Genomic DNA, 6,146 nt, shown 5'->3' on the forward strand with positions numbered 1-6,146 from the left:
CAGGTAGAACCTGTCAAAGGAAAGATGGTTGGCACCCTCGGATCATACGATGCTTTTGTGTAGTTCCACTAAAATCAACCCGAGCATCCCTGATGGCAAAGATATTGAAGAAGTGTGATTAGAATAATAGTACTGGCACTAGTTCATGAGGCATAAACTCATCACAAGTAGAAGCCAGTAGAAGTAGAGAAAGATCGACATGGAGATGGAGCTACAGCAGTGGAGCAAGCCGGCTCCAAAAGGAAGATGGACTACCTGGGACGTCGGGCTGTAGCTAGAAGGGCGGTTGGGACGCGGCATCGGCCCATACCGCGGTGACCCTCGATTGGGACGCACCGACTGTGGGTTTTCTCCCTCGCCGATGTCGACCGCTTCTCCGCAGAACATTGTTCCCTTCCCCCAGCTGCGGGATCAGGCCCGTCGTTCTATGCTTGTGAAGAGAGCAACCTTAGCAAGCAGGCTTGTAGCTTAGGCTCCTGCTAGTGTATATATAGTGGTTTTCTTTTTCTCTCCATATTGATGACCCACAAATATAGGGGATCTATAGTAGTCCTTTCGATAAGTAAGAGTGTCGAACCCAACGAGGAGCAGAAGGAAATGATAAGCGGTTTTCAGCAAGGTATTCTCTGCAAGTACTGAAATAAGTGGTAACAGATAGTTTTGTGATAAGATAAATTGTAAGGAGCAACAAGTAAAAAGAGTAAATAAAGTGCAACAAGGTGGCCCAATCCTTTTTGTAGCAAAGGACAAGCCTGGTCAAACTCTTATAATAGGAAAAGCGCTCCCGAGGACACATGGGAATATCGTGAAGCTAGTTTTCATCACGCTCATATGATTCGCGTTCGGTACTTTGATAATTTGATATGTGGGTGGACCGGTGCTTGGGTGCTGTTCTTACTTGAAAAAGCATCCCACTTATGATTAACCTCTATTGCAAGCATCCGCAACTACAACAAAAGTATTAAGGTAAACCTAACCATAGCATGAAACACATGGATCCAAATCAGCCCCTTACGAAGCAACGCATAAACTAGGGTTTAAGCTTCTGTCACTCTAGCAACCCATCATCTACTTATTACTTCCCAATGCCTTCCTCTAGGCCCAAATAATGGTGAAGTGTTATGTAGTCGATGTTCACATAACACCACTAGAGGCTAGACAACATACATCTTATCAAAATATCGAACGAATACCAAATTCACATGACTACTAATAGCAAGACTTCTCCCTTGTCCTCAGGAACAAACGTAATTACTCACAAAGCATATTCATGTTCATAATAAGAGGGGTAATAATATGCATAAAGGATCTGAACATATGATCTTCCACCAAATAAACTAACTAGCATCAACTACAAGGAGTAATCAACACTACTAGCAACCTACTAGCACCAATCCCGGACTTGGAGACAAGAATTGGATACAAGAGATGAACTAGGGTTTGGAGATGAGATGGTCCTGGTGAAGATGTTGATGGAGATTGCCCTCTCCCGGAGAGAGGAGCGTTGGTGATGACGATGGTGATGATTTCCCCCTCCCGGAGGGAAGTATCCCCGGCAGAACAGCTCTGCCGGAGCCCTAGATTGGTTCCGCCAAGGTTCCGCCTCGTGGCGGCGGAGTCTCGTCCCGAAAGGTTGCCTTCTATTTTTTTCTCATCGAAAGACTTCATATAGGAGAAGATGGGCGTCGGAGAGCCACCAGGGGCCCATGAGGTAGGGGGGCGCGCCCTCGGGGGGGGGGGGCACCCTCGTGAGCAGGGTATGGGCCCCTGGCCTTCATCTTTGGCGACGATTTTTCTTTATTTATTTTAAGATATTCCATGGAGTTTCAGGACTTTTGGAGTTGTGCAGAATAGGTCTCCAATATTTGCTCCTTTTCCAGCCCAGAATTCCAGTAGTCGGCATTCTCCCTCTTCATGCTCCCCTACATCCAATTAGATATATATATCATGTTCTTTCCAACATGTTGAGCTTGCCAAAGGATAAAATGAAAAAAATGGAAAGATGAAGATCACCGTGACTCTTGCATAAGGTAGAGGATAATAATAAAAGATAGGCCCTTCGCAGAAGGAAGCAGAGGTTGTCATGCGTTTAGGGTTGATGCACAAAATCTTAATGCAAAAGAACGTCACTTTATATTGCCCCTTGTATGTGAACCTTTATTATGCAGTCCGTCGCTTTTATTACGTCCACAACAAGTTCGTACAAAGCTTATTTTCTCTGCACTAATAAGTCATGCATATTTAGAGAGCAATTTTTATTGCTTGCACCGATGACAACTTACTTGAATGGTCTTACTCAATCCATAGGTAGATATGGTGGACTCTCATGGCTGAACTGGTTTAAGGGTATTTGGAAGCACAAGTAGTATTTCTACTTGGTGCTGAGAATTTGGCTAGCATGAGGAGGAAAGGCAAACTCAACACGTTAGAGGATCCATGACAACATACTTTATCTCAGATGTAAGAAAACATAACTCATTATGTTGTCTTCCTTGTCCAACCTCAACACTTTAGCATGTCATATTTTAATGAGTGCTCCCAATCATAAAAGATGTCAATGATAATATATCTATATGTGAAGCCTCTCTTTCCTTATTACTTCCTATTAATTGCAACAATGACCAAAGCTATATTTGCCAACTCCAAACAACTTTTAATCATCATACTCTTTCTATGTGAAGTCATTACTTTCAATAAGATCAATATGAACTCTTTGATTCTTTTTATTCTTTTTGTTCTTTTCTTTTATTCACCCAAGATCATGGCAAAATAATCAAGCCCATGACTGAACACTAATCTTTATTATATAGCTCACAAACTCGATTACAAAGAAGGATCATAAAGCAAAACTCAAAACTAGATCATGGCATGACTTTATTCTACTAAATCAAGATACTACTAATAGGATTGAACTAAGAAAAATGGTAAAGATAGGAGTTGTGATGGTGATACGATACCAGGGCACCTCCCCCAAGCTTGGCAGTTGCCAAGGGGAGTGCCCATACCCATGTGATTATATCTTCGGGGGTGGTGAAGTAGGAGTTGTTGATGATGGAGTTGTTGCAACTTTCTTCTCTATCTTGCGTCTGAGGCTAAAATTTTCCTCCCTCAGATCCTCATTCTCGAGCTCAAGTTTCATTATCTTTTTGCATAGTGCCGCCTTGCTGTCCTGCAAAAAACGAGGTGGGATAGATTGGACCTTGGGGAGGCTTGACTTGTTGAACTCCACATGCATATCACCAGGTTGAGGTAGTGGACCGTCCTCTTCATCGGAGGTTGTTTCGTCCTTCCTCTTTGGATCATAGTCTTCTTCTTCCTCCGTGGTCCAGCCATAGTGTTCCACATCCCCATATACTTTTGTGTTTGCTATATAATCAGCCATGTAGCTCTCTCCCTCCGAATCTTGGGATGACATCTTGTTCCAAACTTGTAACAGGAACAACTCGAAACAAAAACAGAGGATATTTGCATGATACGGAGGTCAAAACCTTCGAGAGTATATATATAATGAATTTTTACCGACCAAAATATGTATCGTGCAAGAAAACGGAGTCTGGAGGGCACACGAGGTGCTCACGAGGTAGGGGGGCGCGCCCAGGGGGGTAGGGCGCGCCCACCACCCTCGTGGGGCCCTCGTGTCCTTCCCGGACTGCCACTTATTTTTCTATTTTTCTCAATATTCCAAAACGGAGAAATATTTCCTTAAAAGTTGTTTTGGAGTCGGTTTACTTACCGTACCACATACCTATTCCTTTTCAGAGTCTTAAACGGTCTGGAAAGTGTTCCTTATGTATTCCTCCGGGGTTACGGTTTCAATAATATTGATTTCAACATTTATGGGATTACCTGAGATATAGTGTTTGATCCTTTGACCGTTTACCACCTTCGGATTTGTGCCTTCGAAGTTGTTGATTTTTATGGCACCGAAACGATAGACCTCCTTGACAACGTAGGGACCTTCCCATTTAGAGAGAAGTTTTCCTGCAAAAAATCTTAAACGAGAGTTGTATAGCAGTACATAATCACCTACATTAAACTCACGCTTTTGTATCCTTTTGTCATGCCATCTTTTAACTTTTTCTTTAAACAACTTGGCATTTTCATAAGCTTGGGTTCTCCATTCATCAAGTGAGCTAATATCAAATAACCTTTTCTCACCGGCAAGTTTGAAATCATAGTTGAGCTCTCTAATAGCCCAATATGCCTTATATTCTAGTTCAAGAGGTAAGTGACATGCTTTTCCATAAACCATTTTATACAGAGACATACCCATAGGATTCTTATATGCAGTTCTATAGGCCCATAATGCATCATCAAGTTTCTTGGACCAATTCTTTCTAGACCTATTGACAGTCTTTTGCAAAATTAATTTGAGCTCTCTATTGCTCAATTCTACTTGACCACTAGACTGCGGGTGATATGGAGATGCAATTCTATGATTAACGTCATATTTAGCAAGCATTTTACGGAAAGCACCATGAATAAAGTGTGAACCACCATCAGTCATTAAATATCTAGGGACTCCAAACCTCGGAAAAATAACTTCCTTAAGCATTTTAATAGAGGTGTTATGATCAGCACTACTAGTTGGAATAGCTTCTACCCACTTAGTAACGTAATCAACAACAACTAAAATATGTGTATATCCATTAGAGGCAGGAAAAGGTCCCATATAATCAAAGCCCAAAACATCAAGTGGTTCAATAACAAGTGAATAATTCATACGCATTTCTTGACGTCTACTTATATTACCAATTCTTTGACATTCATCGCAAGACAAAACAAACTTACGGGCATCCTTGAAGAGAGTGGGCCAATAAAAACCAGATTGCAATACCTTATGTGAAGTTCTATCTCCAGCATGGTGTCCTCCATAAGCTTCGGAGTGACACTTGCGTAGGATCTGTTCCTGTTCATGCTTAGGTACACAACGTCTAATAACACCATCTACTCCTTCATTATAAAGATGTGGGTCATCCCAAAAGTAATGTCGCAAATCATAGAAAAACTTTTTCTTTTGTTGGTATGTGAAGCTAAGTGGTATAAATTTAGCAACAATATAGTTAGCATAATCAGCATACCATGGAGTGCTACGAGAAGTGCTTATGACATTTAATTGTTCATCAGGAAAGCTATCATCAATAGGTAGTGGGCCATCAAGAACATTCTCTAACCTAGATAAGTTATCTGCAACGGGGTTCTCAGCTCCTTTTCTATCAACAATATGCAAATCAAATTCTTGCAGCAAGAGAACCCATCTAATAAGTCTAGGTTTTGCATATTTCTTTTCCATAAGATATTTAATAGAAGCATGATCAGTGTGAATAGTTACTTGAGAATCAACAATATAGGGTCTGAATTTATCACAAGCAAATACAACTGCTAAAAGTTCCTTTTCGGTAGTAGCATAATTTCTTTGAGCATTGTCTAGAGTTTTACTAGCATAATGGATAACATTTAATTTCTTATCAACTCTTTGCCCTAGAACAACACCTACAGCGTAATCACTAGCATCACACATAATTTCAAAGTGTAAATTCCAATCAGGTGGCTGAACAACAGGTGCAGAGACTAATGTTTTCTTAAGTATTTCAAATGCTTCTACACAATCATCATCAAAGACAAATGGTACATCTTTTTGTAGTAAATTAGTCAGAGGCCGAGAAATCTTTGAGAAGTCCTTAATGAACCTCCTATAGAATTCGGCATGACCAAGGAAACTTCTTATACCTTTGATGTCCTTGGGACATGGCATTTTTTCAATAGCATCAACCTTGGCTTTATCAACTTCAATACCTCTTTCAGAAACTTAGTGCCCCAAGACAATACCTTCATTAACCATAAAGTGGCACTTTTCCCAATTCAAGACAAGATTAGTTTCTTCACATCTCTGCAAAACTCGATCAAGATTGCTCAAGCAATCATCAAAAGAGGAACCATAAACGGAAAAGTCGTCCATGAAAACCTCACAAATGTTTTCACAAAAATCAGAGAATATAGCCATCATGCATCTTTGAAAGGTAGCAGTTGCATTACATAAACCGAAAGGCATACGTCTATAAGCAAAAGTACCAAAAGGGCATGTAAAAGTAGTCTTTGATTGATCTCTAGCCGACATAGGTATTTGAGAGAAACCAGAATAACCA

The sequence above is a fragment of the Triticum aestivum genome, chromosome 4B, assembly GCF_018294505.1.
Source record: "Triticum aestivum cultivar Chinese Spring chromosome 4B, IWGSC CS RefSeq v2.1, whole genome shotgun sequence".
Lineage (NCBI taxonomy): Eukaryota > Viridiplantae > Streptophyta > Magnoliopsida > Poales > Poaceae > Triticum > Triticum aestivum.